This window comes from Natator depressus, chromosome 9 (genome assembly GCF_965152275.1).
Source record: "Natator depressus isolate rNatDep1 chromosome 9, rNatDep2.hap1, whole genome shotgun sequence".
In the NCBI taxonomy this organism is placed as follows: Eukaryota; Metazoa; Chordata; order Testudines; family Cheloniidae; genus Natator; species Natator depressus.
In genome coordinates this window covers 51,638,302-51,665,163 of record NC_134242.1, presented here as the reverse complement: position 1 = coordinate 51,665,163, position 26,862 = coordinate 51,638,302, and the positions used below count along the sequence as shown (strand labels likewise).

Sequence of the window (26,862 nt, the reverse complement as noted above, 5' to 3'; positions counted from 1 at the left end):
TCAGAGGAAACTAACTCCAAGCACCTAGCATTGCACAAGCCAGGAAAACACAAATGATGGGCCATTACAGTTAATGGGAAGACATTGAAACATCCTGGCTAGAATTTCCTCTATCTGAATAACCATGAGTCACCGGAGTCTGAGAGACAAGGAGAAACCCCTTTAAAAAGGAAAGGGATTGAACTGAAGATCAGCCAAAAATGGAGGGACAGTCACTTGGCAGGTGATGTCCATGAAACACTACCCCTCAATGGAAGGGAGGTATGCTGGGAAACTATTTGAAGGCAAGAGGTAACTTGTATTAGAAAAGGGACTTGTAAAGCTGGAGGGTACTGGATCAGGGTGACTACCCCACTCCTGCCCTGAAGGATGGCCATACCGGACGGAAGGCCCCCGATCCCGTCCGATCTCGGAAGGTAAACCGTCCCGGGCCTGGCTAGTACTTGGATGGGTGACCGCCTGGGAATCCTGCCCTGAAGGGGTTTTTTGAAGCAGCCCGGGAGAGGGCTGTGAATGGGAAAAGCTGATTGGGAAAACAGCCACAGCTGTAGCCAGCTTAATCAGGGTCCAGCTGGCCCTTATAAGAGGGCTGTGGGCTAGAAGGGAAGATAGCTATTTTCTCTAGCTTCCTGGAGAGAGAAGGACCTGGCTGCCTGGGAAGTTAGGAAGGGTACTTAGGGTGGAGCAGTGCTTGGGAAGGGTAGAGAGAGCTGGGGAGCTCTAGCTGGGCAAACCCCCAGGCTGTAGGCCTAGTTAAGGACACAAAAGGTAGTAGTAGGGTACCTGAAGTGGAGCAGAGCTGGGGAACTCTAGCCTAGCAAAGCCCCAGGCTGCAGGCCTAGTGAAAGGCCTATGAAAGGGTACTGGGGCTGCAGAGGGGCAGCTCAGAGATAGGCAGAGGCAGCTGGTCCAACTCCCCCTTGCCAATGATGAATGGCTTATAGACTGCAGTCTGCCCCATGGTATGGGGACTAGATGGTGACTGGAAGTGGCCACTGAGGCAAGGTGGGAGTAGAGGGTTGGGGGATCCCCTGGGTGGGGGGACTTGGATTGTGGGTTACTGCTGGGGTGGAACCCAGATGAGGAGGGTACCAGGGTCTGGGAGGGACATGGGGCCCTGCAGCCTGTGCTCCTGTCTGGAAGAGCTAATTCCCAGGATGACTGACAGGAGGTGCTGCACTGGTGAGTCATCACCCCGCGACAGGTACATCTTCATGTTTTTCTTTGTAATGTGTACGTCTTTGTTTTCCCTTACTATTTTGTCTTTGCATCTGTGTTTTTTCTACTAAAACTTTTTTTTGTGTATTTTTATTCCAAACTGGCTTCACACCTTTGGGGGTGACAAAACAAAGTGTGCTTGTGGGCTGGCTATTGGTACCAGGGATCTGAACCAAAGCTTCCCAGCATCAAGACTCCCAACATTACAGGGAAGGCAGTGACAGAATCCCTTACTGGTCTGGGTGAAACCCAAAACATCACACCCAGCTGAGGGCGGAAGGGGAGCTGAGAGCCAGGAAGCATGGGGAGCCCTGGAATGCTTTGAAATGTGTGGTGCACTGAAGTGTCAAAGTTTGTTTCAATTTTGAGGCTTCTTAAGCATTTTTAAATGACTGGTGAAATAAAATTCAGGGAAATTCTGAAATGAAACATCTTTCTGAAATGACTTCTTTTACCTTTTCATTTCAGAAGACAGAAAATATCATATTGCCTCTCTATAAATCCATGGTACATCCACATCTTGAATACTGCGTGCAGATGTGGTCAACCCATCTCAAAAAAGATATATTGGACTTGGAAAAGGTTCAGAAAAGGGCAACAAAAATGATTATGGGCATGGAATCTCTGCCGTATGAGGAGAGATTAATAAGACTGGGACTTTTCAGCTTGGAAAAGAGATGAATAAGGGGGGATATGATAGAGGTCTATAAAATAATGACTGGTATGGAGAAAGTAAATAAGGAAGTGTTAGTTACTCCTCATAACACGAGCTAGGGGCCACCAAATGAAATGAATAGGCAGCAGGCTTAAAACAAAAGGAAGCATTTTTTCTGCACAGTCAGTCTGTGGAACTCCTTGCCAGAGGATGTTGTGAAGGCCAAGACTATCACAGGGTTCAAAAAAGAACTAGATAAATTCATGGAGGATAGTCCATCATTGGCTATTAGCCAGGATGGGCAGGGATAGTGTCCCTAGCCTCTGTTTGCCAGAAGCTGTGAATGGGCAACAAGGGATGGATCACTTGGTGATTACCTGTTCTGTTCATTCCATCTGGAGCACCTGGCACTGGCCACTGTCAGAAGATAGGATACTAGGCTAGATGGACCTTTGGTTTGACCCAGTATAGCCATTCTTATGTTATGTTAGAAATACCAAAATGAATCACTTTAATATTTCCAGAAAGAGAAATTTTTGACTGCAACTATTTACCAAAATCTACCTGAATTTGTATATTGTTTTGGTTGATCAGAATCTGCATTTTTTAGCAAAAAAGGGTTTTGCCTAAAAAAATTCACCCAGCTCTGAGTGATCATATTTGTCCAGGGATCAAACTCCTAGCGTTGGATTTTCAAAAGTATTTAGCTGTGGCCTATGTTCATGGATTTCACCATCACAGGGGAGCATTTGTGAACATTTTCTCTGATGTCGTGCATAGCACAGGCCCTAAAATTTCACCCAGTGATTCCTGCATCCAGTCTTAACTTGTGATTCAAGTAGAGCATAGTTGCAATTTCAGTGGGAGCAGAGAGTCCAGTACCGAGCGCTTCTGACAATTCCACTTGAAGGAACTGATGTCTCGGCAAATACTAAGAATTTAGTTAGAATTGCAGTCTTGTGATTGGTTGGGGATGCTTGTTTCTGAAAACCTCTATTCCAAATTCTGTTGCTTCTACTGAGAAATAGCTTCAGGGCAAAATGGGATTTCGGATTCATAATTAAAACCCAAGCAATAGATTTTTATGAGAGCTGATGAAAAAACAAGTTGCCTCTAAGGCAACTTTAAAAGGGAGAGTGATCCACACCCTCAGTCCCACCCCAGCACCAATAGTGCTTACCATGGCCCGCACTTCAGATGCCTCATATTGAGTAATAAGGTCTCGAGCCCACAGAACACATGAGTAACTTCAAGCCCACAGGTTGTCCTATTGATGTTACTGGGACTATTCATGCTTAAAGTTATGCATGTGCTTAAGTGTCCTGCTGGATCAGGGCCTCTGATACTGTACTGGGTTTGCCCTTGAATATAAAGGTGCTACTGATCATTTTAGGGGAAGATTTCAGTTTGGGTAGGAAGTGTGTAGGAGGGGGAAAACAAATCTGTATTCCCCAGGAGCTCCCTCCTAGCTCATTGAAGTAACCAGAAGTTTAAAGACATGCTTTTTAATCAACTATTTAAAACCCTGCTCTGAGGCTTTCATCAGTTTCCAAATCCCTTGCACTTAAAAAAAAAAAAAAAAAAGTAATCTCTTTAGAGTCCAGGGTCATTCTAAGCCTGACCCAGTTAGATGATTGATACCCATGCAAGGTGAAAAGGGACACTGAGGAAAGGGTGAAAAAGGAAAGTTTTGGGGATGGAGTTGGAGGGAGCAGTCAGTGACTCTGCCCCTCCCACCGTTTGATGGCGTGCTTTCATTTTCAGCCCCATTACACAGGCAGATCAGGATCCAGGGCTTCAAAGGGATTAATAAAGATTTCTTTTTCTTTGTCCAGAGTGAGATGAAAGGGGGTGGGGAGAAGAGCAAGGAGTCCTACAGAAAGAAACTCATTATTTTTTATCTTTTCCAATGACCTTATTTGTTTTTATTCCTACTTGAAAGTGATTACTTTCCCTGTGAAAGTTTGGAGACACCTAGAGACTCAAGCAAGAGAAGAGAAAAGGGGGGTTTTTCCATTGACTTTGTTGGACTTTGATTCTGGCCTGAAATTCACGGAAGATGACAGACAATGTAAGTTTTTCTTTCTCCCTTCTCACCTGCCTTGGCAATTTGAAAGGTGGCAAATTTCCATCAGGGATTGCTTTGGCCCACAATTTTAGGTCTGATCAGCAGTTTTACTTACATTCGTTCATCATCTTTATTGGGTGCTAAGGGCTGACAATTCAGTGGACACTGACCAAGGTAGAAATGTAAAAGCAGTCCTTGTCCTGAAGAGTTTCCAGTCTAAGACTGGTTCAGGAGATGGTTTACACTGGAGAACCCAGAGGAGGAGTGTTTTGTTGGCTAGCCTTCAGTTTTCTTCTGAGAACTGTAGCTGGAGTGAGATTTGATGAGGGATTAGAAGGGGGAGAGGGTGGTAGCCTCATTTGCAACATGACCTCAGGCTAATTACTGAGTCCTTAGTGTCAAAATGTTGTATATTCCCCTCCCGGTCATTGATGACTAGGAGGTGCTCAGATACTATGACAATAGGGGCCAGAGTGGTAGTTTGCAGCTCTCCTGGGTTCTGGGGGTAAACCAGGGAAAAGGGAAGAACCTGTATCAGCCATTAGTATTCATTTGGGACTGACTCTGAGCTGTGTCTCTGCTGTTTACCTTGACTGCGCCTTTGATTTGGAAGGACAGAATTGCCAATGGTTTTTATATAGTTCCTCAATCCAAGCTCTGCAGAAAATTGAAGTCTGACCTCTAAGCTGCAGGTGGGGAGAAAACAATTTGACCTGCCAAAAGGTGAAAGGTTGGAATATTAACTCTGAGGAAACCCTTGCATACATTTTAGGTGGTGAATTTTAAATCAAACCAAGCCACTTTTTCCACTGGCTACTCATAATCTCCAGGCCCCATGGTTGCTCATAAATACTTATGAAAGTGCTTCAAGTGCCTCACTTTGCACAGCCATAAAGCCTCATAAATAATTCTAGGTACTAGTGTTTAATTATGTGACCTATATTGTGAAGATATTTTTACCTCATTTATGGAAATGAGTCATTCTGAGGGGAGGCCGTGCTAATAAGTGGCCACTGAGCTGCTGCCAGGGCAGGAGAGTAGAGGAATGTGATGTGTCTCCTGAAGGTTTTCATTAATAGTAGTAGCAGTCAAGGATAATTTAACTTAACTAAAACTTCTGGGGTGGCTTTTATTGGAAGGTCCCATTGCAACCATTACAGTCCCCCAAGATTCTCCCATTTGTTACCAAGCCAGTGATCCTGCTGGGAATGCAGTATTTGTTACCTCCCCACATGTTACTGACTGTCCTTTCTTCGGATCGGGGCCTAATACATTAACATGGAAACATTTAGGGCATGTCAATTAAACACCCCCGCCTGGCCCAGGTCAGCTGACTTGGAATGGCAAGGCTCAGGCTGCAGGGCTGTAAAATGGCTGTGTAGACATTTGGGCTTGGGCTGGAACCCAAGCTCTGGGACCCCATGGGTTTCAGGCAGGGTTTTGTATTCAGCCCAACTCGGGGGGGTAGTAGTGCCCCTACTACCACTGCCTGTGCTACCATAGCTACGTCGCTGTTTATAGGAGCTCTCGCTCAATGAGAGCTAGTCTGAGTGTGGGTATGTAAACAGGGGACTCACATTCCATCTGGTAGTGTGGACATAACCTTCATGATATGGGTTGACTAAAACAAGAGAAGATATTTTACCCACCTAATAGGGGATGGGGGCAGATGTTCAGAAAACCCAACTCAAACTCTTTTAGAGGAACACCTATTTCAAAGGCATAGATTTAACAAACTATAATTCAGATCTGAGGAATTAAATGGGGATTTAAAGAACAATTGTTACAATTTCAGAGTAATTGTTAAAGAAGTTATTTTAGGTCTCTGCCTCAAATTACCCCCCCCCCCCCAAAGGCTGTAGTTTTGAATTGTGGGTAGGAGGAGCTGTTAGTGGGGGGGGGGGGGGTATTTACATCGTTCAAAAGAAGGCCCAAATGGGAATGGATGTTTAAGAAGCAAGATGGCTGAGTAATGAGCAATTTGAAGCACCAAAATGTGTCCCTGATTTATCTGAACCTGGTAAAGCTTTATGGATGAGCTTTTTCCAAGCTGCAAGGGGCATTTGCTGATCATCAGTTTCCATTCATTTTAATTGAAAATGGGTATCCAAATTTATAGCTGACACATACAGCTGGGCACCTGACAGTCTGCTCATTTGGACGCACAGACATGTAAAATCACTTACTTCCCACTGCTAAGAAGGCCAGATCATCAGGTGGTGTAATCCAGCATAGCTGAACAATTCTCACTGAAGTCAAATCGAGCTACCCTGATTTATATCACCTGAAGATGTGGGCCAATGTGTTTGAAGTGCACTTATGAAAATAAGATCATTTATTTGCATATTGATCTGTCCTTTACATTCTCTTTTTCTGAAAAATTAGCCAATATAGTCTAGGAAATAGAACAGTCAGGGGAGGCAGGATTATTGTCTGTCAATAGTGCACTGTACCATCGAAGCAAAAATGAAGAATTTTTCCCTCTCAAAATGTAGTACAGTGAGGGGTAACAGCTAAAAGCTGAGGAAAGAAAAGATTAGCATACATATTAGAAGTTGCTCTTAACTGTAACAGCAATTTGACAGGGAATAGCCTTTCAAGATTGAGGTGCCATCCCTTCAGGTTTCCAAGGACAAGTCACACAAGGAGTTTCTGGAAATGAGATTGAGCAGTCCTTCAAATTTTGGGGAGCTCAGACTGGGTGATACAAATAGCCTCTTTTGGCCTTATGAGCTACAAGTCTACTGTCACACTGAGATATTAAATAATCTAAATAACTTTATGCTACCAGCAGACAGCCAAACAATTAATCCTAGTAATCCCTTGCCACTAAAGATAGGCAACGGCTTAAATTAGGGGCCCATTTGTTTCCTGTGTTGGGCACTACATTATGATTGGAAGTCACTGATCTGTCTCCATGTTCATTACAGATCTTTTATGTTCAACCCAGACTCCCTTTTTGGCCCATCTTCCATTAACAATGTTCAGAAGACTGTTCCTTCCCCAAGAGATGTTGGATACTTGCCTCTCTTCCAAACAGTTACTGGAGTCGTCATGCTTCTGATGTCTCTTGGATGCATACTCATTCTTACATCTACTCTGAAGCACAACTCCCTCTCTGAATGAGGTTGCAGATCAGCTGGTGTCATGCCAATGGTCTCATATTATGCCCCACAAGGGTTGCATAAGTGTGAATGTGTGGTGCAATGCCAGTTGGTGGGGATCTATATACGCCAGAGAAAAGGAATGGACTAGGTGTTTCTCATATGCCTTATACTCTGCCCTTTCACAGAAATACCCTTAGCTTATATTACAAGGCCTTGCTTCAACGAAGGGCTAGTGATGGGGCAGCTGCCCCTCATTCGTACGTAAGGGGTTAAAGCATCCCAGGGGAGGCTGCACTGGATGCAGCCAATAAGGAAAAGGCTTGTAGTACCAGCCAATTAGGGGAAGCTGTATTGGAGGAGTCAAATCTGGGCCAGGATGGCCCATATAAGAAGGGACTGTTGAACAAAGCAGGGGCAGTCATTCCCTGGAGTTTGAGGGAGGACGACTGGCTGATTAGGGGGCTGGAGCACCATGGACAGAGCAGTGCTGGGCAAGGTCAGCAGAGTATGAGAACTCTAGGCTGGCTGCCAAACTGAGGTCCTGATACAAGGGTAGAGGAGGTGCCTGGGCTGCGGGGAACTGTCCTAGGGAAGGAGACGGCGGAGCTGGAGAAGGGGCAGTACATGGCCGCTGGCTATAGGATCCCTGGGTCAGGGCCCAGAGTAGTGAGCGGGCCTGGGCTCCCCCACAATTTTGCCCCAACTGGCCACTGAGGGAACTGGCCAGTTCATGGACTGCAGTCTGACCTGGAGACGAGTAGCTAGAACCTGGACTGCAGATTGGACTGAGGACTGTTGGTCCCCTGGAAGAGGGAAAGAACTGAGTGGGGCAGAGCCAGAAGGCTGTGTCCAGAAGAGGATGACACAGTCCAGGGAGCAACACAGGTCCTGGATGCAGGGACAGGAGGGACGATGGGCAAGACACCACCTGAGGAGGGTGCACTGGCAACCCTGAACTAATTCCCAGGATGGCCAGAAGAAGGCACCGCAGTAGTGAGTCAAACCCATCACAGCTAGTGAATAGCGATAGCATTTCTGCAAGAATGTTTGAATGCTAGGATTAATGTCACAAACTTTGCCCATCCAGACTGACTGATCCTGTGACATCCACACACTCTGAAGATCCAACTTGTGTGGGTGGTACTTCCCCAAACAGTGCAGCAGGGAGGCTTCCTGGGGTCAGGTGTAAAGTGCATCAAGATGGTGGGAGTGGAGGGTCAGGGAAGATATGCACAGGTCCTGAGGCAGACAGCTAGTGTACATCAGCATAGCTCTGTGGGAATGTGACACTGGACCCCATATCTTCACAGTGATATGATTATGATGTATTTTATGCAAGATAAGGCATGTGAGGTGTTGGAGAGGTTAAAATTTTCTGAATATGATTATTCTATTAGTATCCATGTATCATTTTTGTATCCAAAGTTATGAATATTGACTATCTCAACAGTAGCTATTCCTGGGCAATGCCCACTAGGCAGTCTAGATGGTTGGGAAGGGACCATTCAATTTAATGAGCCATTAGGGAGAACAATAGGAGAAACTTCTCCCCCTCCTGAGGATGCTACAGACAGCCTCTGAATAATGGCTACTGTGACACTACAGGGACAGGTGACTAGGTCACCTGGTGCTAGTCTCCATCTTGGGATCTCAGTATTTTTCCCACTGATTGGTGTGGGAACCAAGCTTTGAAACAAAGGGTTCCTGCCATATGCAAAAGCTATATAAGGCAGGGGAGTGACATTGTGGTTCTTCACAGATTCCCCTACCCAAGAAGACTACTGGAAACACCTGAGGAACAAAGACTGAACTGAGGGATGTGCTGGACCCAGGCTAAAGGGATTTTTAGCCTGTGAATGGAACACCTGGGGATTCCAAGCTGTAAGCAAGTGAAGCTTGCCACTTAATCTGAAGCTGCTTGTAGCATCACTTAAGGTGAGAATTTGCTATTCATATCTGATCTATGTAGTATATTAAGCTTAGTTTGCATTTTTTTGGTTTTTTTGGCTAGGTAATCTGGTTTGATCTGTCTGCTATCCCTTATAATCACTTAATCTATTTTTTAGTTAATAAACTTGTTTTTAATCTAAAACCAGTGTGTGGGAGTCATAATTCAGGGCAGAAAGCTGTTGCATAGTCCTTTCCATATTGGGGGGGGGGGGGATTTCATGAGCTTGTGCTGTACAGTTCCCTGTACAGCACAAGATGGTAGACCCAAAATTGTATCTTGGGGGGGCATGCCTTAGGAACTGGGAGGTGCCCTAGCTGGAGCCTCCCCATGCAGGGGCTGGTCAGAGCATCGGCATGTAACTGCAGCTGGGTGTGTCCCTCTGTATGTGTGCTGGTGAAAATGCAGAGTGGAGAGGGCTTGGCAGCTTGTCCCAGCAGTACAGTGTAAAAGGGGGCCCAGGCTGGTGGGTCAGGAGGGGCTCAGTGGTACCTCAGTTCCAGGTGGCACCCCATCACAGGGAGTTCACCAGCTGAGGATCTAGCCTGGGCGACTAAGCAGTTCATGGTCTGATGGTCAAGTGATTTATCTTCTGGTTTTGCCAGCAGGGTTTTATCCTTCCCCCATTTTCCAAAACATCCCAGTGTCCAGTGCCTCCCTCTATATTTTGGAGACTTGCTAACCCTCAGCCTCCTTCCAGTTCCTGTTTTCTACTGGTACACCACTCTACCTTTGGTTGAGCATGGCTGCTGGTGACCCCCATGCCTGGTCCAGCCAGCATGCTTCATCACTGAAAGGTGCTGCAGCACCCTGTCCCTGTAGGAAGCCAACATATGTCCCTTACCCACAATGCCTATAGACTCCTAGAGTCATTTGCCAGCCGCTGCCTACTGCATGACATAGGGAGTCACATCAGTGACCCATGATGAGTGGGGAAGGAGACTTTTTTTAAATTGTGTTCCACAAGGAAAGGGGAAAAACATGACAGCAGCCCCAGCTGGCCAGGGAACTGGCACAAATTCCAAGGAATTCTCAGCTGTCTTTTTGTTCTGTGTCTGCACTGCACCTAGCACAGGGGATTCCTGATCCCTGCCTGGGACTCCTTGGTGATAGGGTAATATCCATAATAAAGATGATGATGATGATGATGATGATCAGAGGGTTCTTTGGAGCAGAGCTCATTTGGGGGGGGGGAATCATGAAATGGTCTTGTTAAAGAAGTAATGTCAAAGTTGTTTCCACTGGATGGATGCATTCTGGTAAAATTTTCCACAATTTTTTTACCAAAATTTGGATTGAAATGATTTTCCCATTCATTCGCCAAATGTTTAATTTAGCAAAAATCATGTTTTCTTACAGGAAGCCAGGTCTTCTGTGAATGCCTGTTCCGATGATTTAGAAAATGATCGTGATAAACAGGCTGACAAAATTCCAATAAAAATGTCTGTCAGAATATTGCAGAAAATTTTGTGAAATATGGAAAATTCAACACTGATTTCTCTCGCAAACTCTTGTTTTAGAAAGGCTAATTTTAAATGAGGGGGGGAACCTTTTGTGCAAAATATTCCAACCAGCTCTCGCATCAGAGCATCTGCAAGTTCGACAAATCCTGCAGGACTCTGCCAAACTGCACTGCAGGCCTCCCATACTCTTACCTGACCTCATTAGTAAGTAGACTAGCTCGTCCAGTCAGTGCAATGCCTGAGCCATCCACAAATCAGACTTTCATCCTCCATCTGAGAGGGTTCTATCTGTCTTGAAATTCCTGAAGCAGATCTCCCCCACTCCTCTATCCCAACCCCCTCTCTCTCCTGAATACCAAAGAGCTTCAAGCTTGCTTGAACCACAAGTCTGGAAGTTAATGAAGAGAACACTTGACCTTTGTGGCTGCCATGATTAAAGATTAAAAGAAAAGGGGAGAAGGAAAGAGAAAAGAGCTCTTTTGCCTTTCTCTTCTGGCTTGTTACAAGTATCACAGCAATTATTAGGCAGATCACAGGGGCTGTGCTGGAAGGCAGTGGTATCAGCAAATTACCAGGCTGTAGCAGGAGCAGTAATTAACAATGCTTTGTGTTTCCCTGCATTTGGGGCTGTCATTCCTGTTTAAACACTGTTCTGAGTCCCCTTCCCTTTGTGTTCCTGGAATTTGTTTATGTTGTGCTTTTATTAATTGCCATGTCTTGGGGGATAATTGCAGTGATTAGGGGATAATTGCAGTGGTTGTGAGTGAGGGACAAACACAGGGCTAATTATTATTTGTATCCTAGTCCCAGGGCAGAAACGAGGGGAGAATGGAGAGTGTGCCACACCTTTTTGCTTTCTTGTCTGTTTTCTCTACTAACCTTCAAGTCCTCAGAAGTGGCTGAGGGTCACTACCTCCCCCGGTCAAACATTAAGCTGTCCCTAGACTGGAGTCATACAGTCAGAAGTCAGAGATAGGAAAATCCTGCTGCTCTCAAGCTGCCTTCAGGGTGCCTGGTCCTTCCCATATTAAGTGTCAGAGTTCTGGTTAGCTCCTGTTAGGGATCCCAGGATGAGAATTGCTGTTGTCTTAACTCATCCTGACCATCCCACTACCAGTGCAGGGATTGTTCCCTACAGCACACTTTCTAATTAATTCAATCTGGTTTTATGTGTACTAGGGGATGGCACTTCCATCTCTTCCCTTTTGGGATGCTATTTTGCAGGGTAATATATCCCACTGCCAGGAGTGTTTCTGGATATTCAGCCTGTGTTTTTTCCCTTTCTTAATTTCATCCATTACTGCTAGTTATACTCCTATGCACACCAATAAATAAATCCCTCTCCCTCCCTGGTGTTTACCTCCTTTAAACATTTGTAAGCTGCTCTGTAGTTCCTGGCCATGCTCAATACATTTAGCTCTTTTCATCTTTCCTCATAAATCACAGTACAGCACCTAATCATTTCTGCAACTCTTCTCTGAAATCTTCCAATTTGTCACTTTCTGTCTGGTAATCAGATGGCCAAAACAGAATGCAATATTCCAGGTGCAGCTGATCTGTCTCAGGTACAGCGATGGCATCAGACCTGTGTAGGGAGAGAGTGTTACTTCCCACTCCTGCAAGGGAATGCTTCTGCCATGCAGCCTAATGATTGCATCGTTCTTTTCCCCTCTGCCCTATCACAGTGAATCATCCAAAGCTATAAAAAGAGCCAGTGTCATGATCAGGATTATGACTCAGGCATTCATTATTCCCAGGTGTAGAGACCCACATTTTCCCCCATGCATCTCTCCCTGCATCCCACTAAAACACTCCAATTATCACTTGATGCTAGTGCCATCTCCTTGTTTCTAGCTGAGGGACAAGAACAGATAGGTGGGCTGGTGAAACCAAGTAGATAGCGGGCTTTTCTTTTTTGGAAAGGACAAACCATTTATTGACATTAGACAACTTGTAAAAATATAGAAACTCTTTCCCAACAGTACATTGCTGCATGTGCAATAGCTACACGGACCATGGGATGTAATGTAAGTGGGAGGAGAGGTGGTCCATACGCTTGTGAGGCAGAGGATTTGTTCGCCCTGGGGCAATCTCTCTATTAAGCTGTGGTCCACACTGAAAGTGTTTAAGATTCTCAACTTTAGAGAAGTCTCAAACCACCTCCATATAGTGAGTATGTCAGCAGTCGCATGACCCTGGTTCTTAGTTTCTCATCTCTGCACTTCTTTATGTTAATGGGCTTTCAGTGACACGTTTCTAAAAGGAGGTAGGACCCCTTTGAGTTAAGTCATCTTTCCTGTTCCTTCTCCTGTTTGTGTGATGGATTGAATTAAAATCTAGGCTTTGAACAATTTATCATGGTTCTCAGGGTTTCCATTTACCCAAGATTAGGGTCTGATCCAAAGCCTATTTAGGTCCCCCACAAACAGACACTCTTCATGGTATAAGCATTGGCTATGGTACTGTTGGGTGGCTTTGGGAGGAGGGGAAAGGAGCTCACCCATAGAACCAGCTCTCTCCCTTCCCACCTTGCAATTATTCCCTGTGCTATAGCACAACACCCAAGCATGCTGGGGTGACTTATTATGAGGCCTTGGTGGAGGAGCACAAGACTGGCCTGGGTTCAGAAATGGAGGAGATGCTCATATCTAGAGCTGGGTGGGAATTGGTGTTCCCCTCCCAGGAACATTTCTGAGGTGTCGAGAATCAGGATGAAAAGACAAAATCGTGAACGTTTTCATGCACTAAACAAAATATATGTTTGGGTCAATCAATGTTTTGTTTCAATAATTAGCTACAATTTTAAAATGAAAAGTTCTTTGGCAGCCAGAAAACTCAATTTTTTGTGTTGAAAACATTTAAATGCAACATTTTGACAATTTTTAAAACTTTTTTTGCCATATGTTTTGGGTCAAAACCACCCCGTTCCTGTGAAGGGTTCCAGTTTTGATGAATCTGCATTTTCTAGGGGGGAAATACTTTTAGTCAACAAATTTCTGACTAGCTCTCCTCATAGCCTCCAGTCAGGGTGTATGGCTATGAAGGAACTTCCTCAGTTCACAGAAAAACAGGTAATCCAGAAATACAGGTTCACCTCTGAAACCATCATGTAGCTGAAGGGGGACCTGGAGAGAATGAGTGACAGAAGCAGTGTCTGCTCCTTTCAATGCTCATCAGAGTCCCCACACAGCACTGGACATACTAGCTACTTGGCTCTTTCCATGGACCACAGGGAGTACAATAAGAACCAGTCAGTCAGCTGCCTGAGAACTTTACCATGGTGAAGCATGTCACATCCCCTTCCTTGTGCATAGAGGCAAACAATTGCAAAACATGGTATACTATCAAACCATAATGGCATAGCAGATGGGACATATCTACCACTGGGGGCCCCAGAGAAAAATGCTGTCTTCAGAAACAGCAAAAGTAGAGACAGTGCTGCGTGTGTGTCTCTGATTGTGGTGGGAAGATTCTCTGAAGCTTGTCACAGCTTCTATGTCCTCAGTGCATCAGCCCCTGCCAGCACTGTTCTGTTGAGTCTGGTTTTATCCTGGGTTAGTCGGACAGTCAAATAATATGCACTCTAAACTACTGTACACAAGACTCATCTCACTGGTGCCAGGCTTATTCTGGCTAATAATTCTCCTTGTCTCAGGAGACAGAGAGAGGGCTCTCGGGAAACCTGGCACCTTGGCAGGGGTGCTGGAATGAGTGGGGGCAGGGACTCATGGCCACATCACTCTTAAAAGGGCGAGTGATGTGGGGACAGGGTGGAGAGGAGCAAGTGGGGGGCAAGGCCTCCAGGGAAGAGGCAGTGCAAGGGTGGGGACCTGGGAGAAGGGTTGGTATGAGGATGGAGCCTCGGGGGTGGGGGGGAAGGGGTATCACAAGGGGGGTAGGGCCATGGTTTGGGGTGCCAGCTGCTAGTGCCCCCTGCTTTGAGGCAGCTTCTGCTGCTCCTGCACCTCAGCCTCATTGTTAAACCAGCCCAAATATAACAGTGCCTTGAAATCCATCATACTGGTCATACAGAGGACACTTGACATATGACACTGAATTGCATGTGATAAAGTTCCATTTTAAATGATTATTTATATTCCAATAGTGCATCACAGCACCAACTAATTAGGCCCCCATTTTGCTACTGCTGTACAGATCCACAGTGAGATGGTCTGTGGCCTAAAGTGCTGACAGCTCAATAGACAAGGCAGACAAAGGGAAGGGAGAGAGGAAGCGCTACTATTATCCCCATTTTACAGATGAGGTATTGACACACAGAGAGAATTAAGTGATGTGACCAAGGTCACACAGGGAGTCTGTGACAGACAAACTGAACCCAGATCTGAGTCCTACCAGTGCCTTCACCTCAAGAACACCCTTCCTCACCAATTTAAATATAGTATATATGAGAATAGCAAACAGAATGTGAAATGATCAAGAGAGTAAATTGCGTTTTATACCAATGTGCTCGCTTTTGCAAAGTTATGAAAGTTCTCCTTAATGCCACGAGAAAAGGGCCATTTAGAGAATGGCAACTGTTCCTGTGTACTGGTGTTCAGAGCTGGGCAAAAATGTTCAGCTGAATATTTTACTTGCAGAAAATGCAGTTTTGCGTTGACCAAAACTAGTCACGAATGTGTGTTGAATTCAGAAAATAGTTTTGCCTGAAAATAAACCAAAAAACTATTTAGCATAAGTCAAAATGTTGCATTTTGAGATTTTTGAAATTAAACTTTTGATTTTTTTGCTCCAAAATGCGGTTTCATTTCAAACTTTGCCTCAATGCAATTTAAAAAAAAAAAGAAGAAAAAAATCCCCCAAATGAAAGGAAATACATAATTTCAGGTCGAGTTAAATGTTTAGGTCAACCTGAAACCAATGTATTCTGTTTTTTCATTTTGTTTACCCCCCCCCAAAAAAATTGTCATTTCAGTTTGACACAAAACAAACTTTAAATAAAATTGTTTCAGACAGAGACTTGAAAAATCAATTATTTGCATGGCTCTACTGGTGATTTCTTATGGTCCTGGATAAGATCCCAGCAGACCGTATCCTAGATGTAGCCAGTTCAGCATGCCAGAAAAGGACAGCCTGAAAAATCAGAACAGTCCGTACAAAAGTGGAGAGAATTTAAGACAAGGAATCCAGATCAAGAAAGAATGCTTTCTTCCTTTATCCAGTCAATGGAGCATTATTTAAAAGGCTGAACAGTAAACACACTCTGTTATTGGGAACTCAATTCTTTTTATTGTTCAGTCAACACATATCTGTGATTTCTCCCATTCTGCATTAATGTTCTACATTTTGACACATTCTCCCATAGGATATTTTTGGGGACACAAGATTCAGTTCCAGAGGACAAACCAGTTAATTATTTAAAATTAATCAATATATCGATTGATTTATCAGATGATAAACAGACTTGCTGCTTTAGTCAGGGCTGGGGATATTAATTGATTTGACAGACTGAAGCTTGGTAAAACAAGTAGAAGGGGCATCGGGGCATCTCAGTTTTAATTAGCTACGCTGAAGCTGCCTTTAGCTGCTCCAGAAGTTTAATCAATATGCTACATTTCAGTCCCAAAAGGCTTATGAAAACAGCCTTTGAAATCCTTTAAATTGTTGCCTCCATGAGGTTTTAGATTTTTCCTGTATTCTTGTTCTATTGTGTATTTTTTCTCCTTTCTGAAATCAATACTGACCCAGAAGGATCTGTGGTTGATTGCTTATTTGTATCACACACTAAGAATAAAAAAAGCTTTTTCCTTCATAATTATAATAATAATAATACTATGCTTTAATGATCTGTTGTCTGCTTTTATATGCCGTAAATTACTTCTATAGTCCTCCTCTGATGTGGTTGGGCGAGGTGTCATTGAAATCATATTGTTCCAAGTGCATACATGGTGCTCAAAATTAGATTTAATACAAAGAAAGATTTAAGAATGTTAATGAATTTTAATGAACATGACCACGGACTAGGAAGAGACAAAGGAATGGGAATAGGAGGAGGGATAGGTAGTGGAGCCAAGAAATAAGAGCAAAGGGAAGGTGGTGACTGGCTGGCCTCCCTCTGATGTCACAATTCCACTGAGAGGGAAGGATGTCAGAGTACATGGGGTGTGTGGTGAAGTGGGGGAGGTGGCGCTAGCTCTGATGGTATAATCCCAGCCCCTAACAGTGAGCTACTCAGGGCAGGAAGAAGATGAAAGAGAGATAAGAGAGGTGATGAGGGGAAGAGAAAGAAATGGAAGTGGCAGTGGAAACAGATGAGAGAATAACTGGAGAGGAAATAAATGAAAAAAAAAAAGGCAAAGGAGAGATCAAAACGAAGGAGCAGGGCCAGATTAACACACAGGCAAACTAGGCATGTGCCTGGGGCTCAAATCTGTGGAGGGAGCAGGCCCCAAGATGGTAGTGGGGTTTTGTTTATTTTTTCCCAATGCAGATTTTCAACTGATCTGAAAGAACTGTGCTTTCTTGAGCGAGAGGCATTGCAACATGGTACCCAAGGCAGCACACCACTCAGATTTGGCCCAGCCATAATGGAGGGCAGCTGGGCCAAACTGGAATGGTATTGCAACTCTGTGCATCAGGAACCAATGCCCCTCACTCAAGCCAGTGGAGTTCTTTCATTTTGTGTGGACATTTGCCCCGGCGGCCGAGTGGGCAGAGACAGTTCTTGTGGACTGCTGAGTGTCACTTTGCCATTGCTGACAGGGCTGAGGAGAGAGGAGGGCACTGGGTCACCAAACTGCTTCCTTCTCCAACAGCAGTCAGTGAACAGTCAGGGATGGGAATTTATTGCAGTGGCATGAATGAGAGGGGACATCAACTGACGTGTATTTTTTCCCTTTCTGCCATTTATCCACTGATTGCTGTTATTCATATTAGAAGGTAGGGACCCAGAAGCATATGTTTGCCTAGGGCCCAGTGATGGGTTAATCTAGCCATGCTAAGGTGAGTGAATGGGGTTGTTGTTTGAACTGCGACATTTGGTGACTCACTTGTGCATGCAATCTCCTGGAAAGTACATTATCCCAGAACTTGCCATATGGCCCTTCCATGTCTGGGACATCCTTCTCTGTCTGGGGCCAGGAATCCTAAGGGACAATGCCTTCCATCTCTCTCTCCCTATAGCTGAGCTGCTGTGGCGCATCACAGGAAATATAGTCTGCCTGGGAGCCAGGCCCATAGGGGAGAAGTGGGGCCTGGGAGACCCACAACAACTCCTGAGAGATACTGCGGCAGCTCAGGTGGACACGGTGGTTAATGTTGACCCAAAACAAACATTTTTGTCATTTTCAAAGCAAAGAGTTTCTTAAGTTTCCACTTAGCAAAAAAAATTTCAGTACTTACATTTTTCAGCCCTATTTAAGGTGAATGCAAATTGAGAAATATCGTCATTTCCAATGGGATGGAAATTCTGCCTTTCCATCAGCTCTGAAGGTATATCTACGGCAGAGCTGGAAAGTGCAATTACCAGCTCCGGGAGACATACCCACAGTAGCTTGCTGAGAGCTAACATGCTAAAAATAGTAGGGTACATGCAGGGGCAGCACAAGTGGTAAGAGGGGGTTCCTACCCAAGTACATATCTAGGGTAACGGGTGGGATTGTATTTGGGGCAACTAGCCCATCTCGCTGCTGCCATGGCTACACTGCTACTTTTGGCATGCTAGTTTGATCAGATTGGTTTGAGCTAGAAATGACAACTTTGCAGTTTCTGTGTAGACATACCCAGTATCTGGTGCCTTCAGTGATGTTCTTTGCATCAGCACTAATGGGTTTCTCATTGCAAGTTTAGCACCCACAGGACTGATCCTGCAAGACCATGAACACTTTGTAAAGCATGCAGGATGCCAATGCACATTTTATAAAATAGGCAAAGCCCTCCTAAAAGCAGGTATCTGCCATGTCGACTTCAGTTAGTGTGCAGAAACTATCAATAATGAAATAATTCCCTTGTACCTCCAAAACTAGTCAAAGGCACCACTCCTTGCTAGGGGCATGATACTAAATCAAGTTTGAAGTTTCTAGGGCAAAATATTTTTTGAGTAATGATGAGGAACATTTCCAACTGAGCACAATGTGGAGTACCAGAGAAAAGGGGGGCATAGATAGCGTTATGCCACCCTTCCCCTCCATTGATCCTGGGGCCTACCAGGGCCAAATCAGCCCCTGGTGAAAGTTAGAGCAACCTGTATCCATCTAACTTGGAGCACCCCTCCGAGGACCTCACAATTTTTAATATGTTTATTCTCACAACACCCCGATGAGGGAGGGATGTGCTATTAACCCCAGTGTATAAATAGGGACCTGAGACACGGAGAGGTTAAGACTCAACTGAGACCACCCAGGGAGTCTGGGGAGGTGCAGAGACTTGAACCGAGACTTTCTGAGTCATAAGTCTGCATTGTAACCACTGGACCACTTTTTCTCTCTCAGTGTTAATGTGAACGGGCACTAGATCAGACCCTAGTTTTGATGGATTTTTGAATCCCTTTAAGGCTACTTGTCTCACTACAATTCCACCAGTTTTCCCCTTCTGACTCTGCTTCCTTGCCCCTTGGACATGCCTTGATATTTGCAGTCCAGGTTAAAACAGCACTGGACAAAGTAGAGAGAAGAAAATAACAGTTTGTGGATTTACTGAAGAGGTGGGCATTGCACACTCATAGGCAGTTAAGGTCAGATAGTTACATCCTTCACAAAAGATTCCTAGCCATGTCTCTCTTTCATGATGTTCCATTAAGATTAGGTGTCCTTTCATTTTTCATACAAATTAACTATTGTCAAACCACTGTAGGGCCGAAGTCTATGAAAAGACTCTGAATGACTTCAGTTGGCTTTGGATCAGACTGAACTCAGCATCAGACCCTTAGACCAAGAAGCCATTGTAAAAGGGTAGAAGGAAGTGACAGTGACCTTGGTGACAAAGTAAGTTAATTCCTGTTTTATACTCCTCTTAGCACTTCAGAGCAATCCCAGCAAAGAAGGAATGAGTTGGGCTGTTTTCTGGCTTGTGCGTCATAGACAGAATAGTTAACCAAGTTCTGAATGCAGATTCTTTAGTAATGGTGATGAATAGGGCTGAATGGCTAATGGGTTTCCCATCTCACTAAAATTTTTGAGATTTGGAGATATTTTCCTGTTCCAAATTGGACAAAAAGACAAAATCTCAAAAATTTTCATGAACTAACAAACCAAAACACATTTCACTTTGGATCAATCAGAATGTTTTGTTTTGATTTCAATCTTTTTTCCCCTTTTTAAAAACCATTTTTCGTGTAAATTTACTAAAATTTTGAAACGAAAAAGTCATTTCAATTTGAAAAACCAAAACTTTACATTTAGAAAATGTCAAAAATTGGACATTTGCAAAATCATTTTTATTTTTTTTAAATTTTTTTACAACATTAGGAGATTAGGTGACATTTCCCAGGTTTCAAGAACAGTTTTGGTTGTGATGAACTGGCATTTTCCAGCAAAACAACGGTTTTCTGAAAAATCCCCAACCATATGTAGTGGTGCAGGAGGTTAGCTTGTCTTCCTGATCCTATGTTGAGGGTAGCAAGGCTATCGTTTGGAAAAAAATAATTAATTGGGGCAAAATTGTGATACCCTGGCACTTGTTCAATATATATGAGCGGCTTGTGGAGTAAGATACTGCTTGGTGAGCAGGAGTATTGCAAGGTAGCCTTTAACTTGTAAATTGAACACAACTGAGACGGCGTCACTGACCAAGAATGAACATGGAAGCTCACTCATGCTGTTGTTCCTACAGAGCTATTGTTCACAGTAGCGCAAACACTTCCAAAGCCCATCCCCAAGATTTTTGTCTGGAGATCCTCAAAGGATTGAAAAGTATATTTGTGGGCAGAGTTTTGATCTACATTACAACACTTTGCTGGTGGAAAAAAAAATTCACACCCCTAACAAACAGCTATGCCAGCAAGAACCCTGCGTAAATGCAACTCCGACCAGCAAGAATTCTTTTGCTGGTGTAGCTTAGTTATGTCCTTTGGGGTTGTGGTTGTGGCTAAAGAACTTCTTTGGCTAGTATAATCTGTGTTGCCAGTAGTTTGTCAGTATATCTATTGCTGGCAATGTTATTGTAACGTAGACTAGGCCCATTGACTTTCAGTGAGACTTAGGCTCCTTCATTTGGGGCCTAAGTCCCATTTTTAGGTGCTCCCGTGATCCATAAAATGCCCACCTGGCTGCTACCTAACCCTGTAGGTGCCTAAGGTCATTCGGAGCCCAAGTATTTTCAGTAAAAGATTCCTAGGCACCTATGTTTCTGCCTGGGAACATGTGCACTGCTACCTCCTTCTAGGTGGCCAGCTCCCACCTAAGCCCCAGAAAGATTCATGAACAGGGGAAAGATAGCACTCCTCCCCGTAACTCACAAGTGAGGCTTGATTGGGTAGGCGTGCTCAGAGGCCACTTAGATCTATACAAAGGGAGGGGGCATAGGAGGAAGAGGCCTCTGAACACACCTGCTGGATCAGGCCCCCCCCCGCCTCCAAGTTAGGCAGAGGAGTATCTATCTTCCCCCAGTTTGTGTTAGGTGCCTATCCCTGAGAGAGGGGTGGGGCTTATCACACACACCCCCTCCTCGGCATCTCCCATTGGCTGACTCAGGCAGCTCTCCAGCTGGTGGGCTGGCTTTGTGAGATGCATTCTAAAGCTCCTGTCTCTCCCCAGGTGTTGCACAGGGACCTGAGGCACCTAAGTCAGCTTTGTGGATCGCAGCATTGTTCCTGTGATTTTCAAAGGCATCCAAAAGTTCGGTGTTGTGATGCTGAGCATCACAGTGCCTAAGTCCCTTTGTGTATTTAGTCCCTAGGTGCCCAGGTTACTTTTGAAAATGAGCCTTAGGTTCCTAAGTCTGTTAGGCATTGCAAAACCAAGTGGAAAAATGCCTAAATACCCTTACAAATGTAAGTGTGAGTGAGTGGAGTAGGCGTGACTGTACTAAGAGTGTCTCAGAACTGATGTCAATATAGAGAGGTGGAGTGGATCTGAGGAAATGTACAGCACTGTAAAAGAGCACGAAGCAGGTTTCTGGTCACTGGGTAAACCTCTTTGGTTAGGGCTCTGGCACTGCTGAGCTGGCTTATTTTATCCTCTGTTGGTGGTCTATCTACCCAGAAGGCACTGCAGGAGAGTGAAACAGAAATGGAAGCACAATGATATGAAGTGTCTCTGTATTCAAAACAGAACCAAATAATTAAGAGTGGGAGAGGCCATTCCCTTTCTGCAGTGGATTCTGGGTAACCATACTACCAATAGAGGATAAAATAAGCCATCTGAGCAGTGCCAGAGACCAAGTCAAAGAGAGTTACCCAGTGAGTTCCAGAAACTCGAGCCCCGTGAGTCTGTGAGTGTCTCTTTCATCCCTGCCTGTTTACAGGAAAGTGGAAGGAGATCCAATGGCGTATGTTGCTATCGATCAGAATCAATAGTTAGTTTTCACTCCCAAAAGACTTTATAAAATGGATGCCCTTTTAAAGTGGAGTCTAGGCACATTCTGGTCTGAAGATATATCCTAACAGGCAAACACAGCAAAAATACCCAGGCTGTTTTCACATCACAGAGTGCCTTGTGTACGTGGTGTGGAAGGCTCCTAGGGATTTCTCCCAACCAATTTACCATCTCTGACTTGGTTATCTTTATGCTGGGGGTCAGCAGGACAGTTCAGTGGCTATAGAGCACTGGTCTGGGGTTCTAGTGCTAACTCTGCCACTGCGCTGCATAGCCTTGGGCATGTCACTTCTCTCTGGGTGTTTTCCTGTCTGTGAAATGGGGATGAGGATACTGACCTTTCTGGGTAACATGCTTTGAGGTGCAAAGACAGAAGCGATGTATGAGAGCTGGGCATTATTATCCACCATTCTCCTCTTCCAGGTGATCCTGCTATACAGGCAGACATTCTTTTTTGCATAGTAAACAAGAATACTGTGCATAATCAATGCAGTACTGGGGTCTTAACCAGGGCTGATAGAAAACTTGTTTGGTTCCTCACATGACTTCAGACTTACTGTGTGACACTGAGTAAATCCCTCATCCTCCCTGCTGTTCAGCTTTACGTTCTGTGAAATGGGTGAAACAAATTGGGATCCATCGATGCTAGGCACATCGACAGGAGAAGTATTTACTCTGAAACATACAAGTGGCCTCGGACTGCCCACCTTCCTCTTCTCCTTGAGTACTCCTTGTGCTCTTGATGTAATGATAAACAGCCCCTTTAAGCAGTGTTTGCAAGATTCTCTTATCCTGTGACAGGACCTTGTGTACAAAGGAATGTAAGACAGATGTATCTGTTAGCTTAGTTTCCAACTCATTGGTATGTATAAGCAGATGGACAGCAGCCCAGTGGTATGATCCCCTAAAGGCCAGTTTACTTCCATCTGATTTATCTTTGAGATCTTTACCAACCATTGCCTTTCAAATACACTACAATAATACTCAGAATCTGCATTTGCCCTGTCTGTCAAGCCCAAGTCATTTCTCTTGTTAATAGATGAGGCCACGTTATTTTGCAGCGAACATATTCCAGGCATGTATGGTTTATAGGACCGCTCTGATAACTGGGTAGGCACCTTTCTCCTCCACTAATCCATCTCTTTGTGAAAAAAGCCCTTTGCTGCAGAGAAACAATATGAGTCGCATGTCATCATTAGTTTAAAAATTATAAAAGAAACCCTCCATCAGTGCTGGCACAATTACCTTCCCATTCTCCTGCTCCACCTCATTAAAAGGCAAATGTTACAATTAAAGTGCAGACTGGAGGAGCAGATTAATGTCCTGTTTCTAATGCATTGATGAATTGACATTTAGTCACAGGTTTTAAAAAATATTAAATAATGTCTGGCTTTTTAAGAAAAAACAATACATGAAAAAAACATAAGAGAATCTTCTCTCTGCACTGGAATGTCCTTAGTTATATAGTCTCATTCCTATATATCAGTCAGTGACAAGTTTCTGATCAATAAGAACAAGCAACTTCCTAAAAGGGTTGATTTCTCTGCAAAGGGGATACCACTGGTGATCAAATTGAGAGGGATGAATCATATGTATTAATGGAATATTAATAAAATGCTGTTGACTTTGGGAATTAGCATGGATCAATTTTGTCAGCTAATTCTACAGAGTGAGTTTGCCAGCTGGTTCCCTATTGCCAAACTGAGCGCTCTGACTGTGGGGAATCTTTCTAAGGTGTTTCACCGCACATGCTTTAGTTTTTCTTAAAGGGAATCAGAGATCATTACACGGCTATCCTAGCTTTTAGATCTAATTTGAATAGATATATTCAGCTACTGTCTGTTATTTTGTTCTCTTTCTTTCCACTTTCCTCTTCTCTTCTTAGTTTGATTTTATGCTGACCCCATTAGACTGTTACACCCCAATCCTACAGACTACTGGAACACAGTACAAGGTTCCAACCCACCTTACCATTTTCACTGTGACTAGGCTCACCCTGGATCTGTCTGTCATTTATAGTAGTCCCCTTTAACCACTTTGGAAATGTAAAATGGCCTTAATTTAACTTACACCACTTTTAATGTAATTTAATTTGACACCCATTTTACACAGCCCGAATGGTGCAAAGTGGCCTTCCTGTAAAACAAAATCAGTTTCCTTTTTTTATTGTTTTCATTACATCATTTGTATGTATCAGTTCTTGCATCATGAAAATATAATTAATGATAAATACATAAAGGGACAGGATGGTTTTTAAATTTGTTATGGACATAACCTTTATACATTTGGATTTCCCATGTGGCTGGCCATTCATGCAAATGCAGTGCTGTGAAGAAAGAAGGGCTGCAACAGACTAAAGGTTGTGGTTGCATTATAAATACACGCTCCACATACAATTACAAAACTTTAATGCTTGGTATAATTGCTAGCTGCAGTCTGCATTAATGCTGTGGATGAAATAGCAAAGCGAGCTATTCCTACATTGAGAGCTCTAAGCCCAGAGGGGCCTAGGAGAATCATTACATATGATCTTGCAATTAATTATTGTGCCTTGCACTTTGAGGATCAGAATTTCAAAAGTGCTTAACTCCCACAGTTGATTTAAGAACCTAAATGGGAGCTGGGCAGAGATGAACCTGTGAGATTTTCCTACGGACAGGTTTATGCTTTGCAATGAAATAAGGTTCCCAGAGTTTTCAAGTGCAAAAAGGAAAGGCAAGAACTATGGCAGATATAAGGAAAGAGACAAAGTGACAAATCTGGGCTGCTTAAAATGTGACACTAACTTGTGCCCAAAGACTATTTGCTGTTTATTTTTGCCAGTGATCTCTAAGATGTTGGGGGAGACCCACGCCAGTGATGCAATGTTAAGAATATGAATAGATTTGCTGTGGGCAGAGGACAATAGCTCACTAGTCTTCCACCTCATGAGTTCAAGGGAAATGAGTGTGGTATTTCCATCCTGCTCCTTCTCACAAAACCACCCAACCATGTACTTTATTGGCAGTCCTTGCTGCAGTGAAAATGGAGAGTCATGTCAGGACTTGGGGCTTTGGGGGGACTCAGATTAGAACATCAAATGATGCTAGAGGTCAAAATTGAGTTTCACTGGAGGGTTATACAGGAAGGTGAATAGAAGGGCTGCAGTTCAGTGGCAAAGAGGGTTGGTGAAGTGACTGGGATGAAAGACTCAATCTGTCATGTCAGCCATAACTGAAACTTAACCTTTCTCTAAAACTTTCTGACGTTCAAAAAAAAAAAAAAAAGAAAAAACAAAGGGTAACTTCCCCCAAATTGTAATCAGGCTTCTGCGATCTTCCTTGTGTCTAACGGCTCTAGAAACCGATTTGCTGAACTACCAGGAGAAAGGCTGTTCCTGTCAGATTTCTAGCCTACATCTGCGAATTTGAGTGGTTCCTACGGTACTGTGAAACAGCTGAACTCTTCCAGGGCAGAGGGAATGTGCAATGGAGAACCTCTGATTGGAAACTTGCTCAGCACCTCAGATTGGCCCTAATCCCACTCCCAAGCATATCAATCAAGAGTAAATCCATTTTACTCAATGTAATTTCAGTGGTGTAATGCTGCAGTAAGAGGGAGCAGAGTAAGGCCCCACTGGACAAAACTCCAGTAACAGCAGAATCAGGCCCACTTCCTCTCTCCAACAGGTGTTGTCAGCCCCTTGCTCTCATAAGAACTATGTTCACTTGCAGAGAATGAATAAGAAAGATAACTCAGTATAATTGCAAAGCACAAATCTTCAGGCCCATGCAAATGGCTAATGCTTAAATCATTCCAGAAACGGTAGCTGGGGGAGAATGCAGCAGCTTGTTTGTTATGGGGTCTGCTTGACACCAGTGCTTTTAGGTCTGCATTGGCTAACCATTTGGCACTGCCAATCAGATGGATTAATTTGTACTACGGGTTCGGTCACAGAGACCCCCTTGGGACTGTCGCCTGACATGCTGAGACTACCTTTGAGCCCTTTTCCCCTGCCAGCTTGGGACTTCAGAACCCTCCCTTGTTGAGCCAGACATGCTAATCTGCTGTAACACAAACCCAGGTCTGGTCCACTCCTCCAAAGCTGCAGACTTCAACCAAAAACTGCTCAGCAGGTCACCTATCTCCAGCACCCAGCCACCCAGTTCCCAATGGGGTCCAAAACCCAAATAAATCTGTTTTACTCTGTATAAAGCTATTTCAGGGTAAACTCATAAATTGTCCACCCTCTAAAACACTGATAGAGAGATATGCACAGCTGTTTGCTCCTCCAGCTATTAATCACTCTGTGTTAATTAATAAACAAAAGTGATTTTATTAAGAATAAAAAGTAGGATTGAAGTGGTTTCAAGTAATAACAGACAGAAAAGGGGGGTTCCAAAGAGGATGGATCTAGACTATTCTCAGTGGTAGCAGATGACAGAACAAGGAGTAATGGTCTCAAGTTGCAGTGGGGGAGATTTAGGTTGGATATTAGGAAAAACTTTTTCACTAGGAGGGTGGTGAAACACTGGAATGTGTTACCTAGGGAGGTGGTGGAATCTCCTTCCTTAGAGGTTTTTAAGGTCAGGCTTGACAAAGCCCTGGCTGGGATGATTTAATTGGGGATCGGTCCTGCTTTGAGCAGGGGGTTGGACTAGATGACCTCTTGAGGTCCCTTCCAACCCTGATATTCTATGATTCTATGAAGTCACCAAGCAAAATAAGTCAAAAATACAGAAGTCTAAGCCTAATACATTAAGAAACCTATGACAGGTAAAATCTCACCAATAAGCTTCTTTCACAGACTTGACTCCTTTCTAGTCTGGGCCCAATCCTTTCCCCTGGTACAGTCCTTGTTAGTTTCAGCAGACATCTTAGGTGTTAACTAGGATTTTTTTCATGACTGGAACCCCAGTCTGTTCTGTTCCATCC

At 44.0% G+C, this 26,862-nt stretch overlaps 1 long non-coding RNA gene and 1 pseudogene across 1 annotated transcript in view; both read left to right on the top strand.

The window, feature by feature from the left end:
- Nucleotides 1-365: 365 nt before the first annotated feature.
- On the top strand, nt 366-488 carry LOC141994269 (5S ribosomal RNA; annotated as a pseudogene).
- Nucleotides 489-3,814: 3,326 nt separating this feature from the next.
- Nucleotides 3,815-26,862, top strand: part of LOC141993488 (uncharacterized) — a 110,131-nt gene continuing 87,083 nt past the window's right edge. The window contains exons 1-2 of the long non-coding RNA XR_012640871.1: nt 3,815-3,944; nt 8,808-8,983. This is a non-coding gene — a long non-coding RNA (uncharacterized LOC141993488). The remainder of the gene's footprint in view (nt 3,945-8,807; nt 8,984-26,862) is intronic.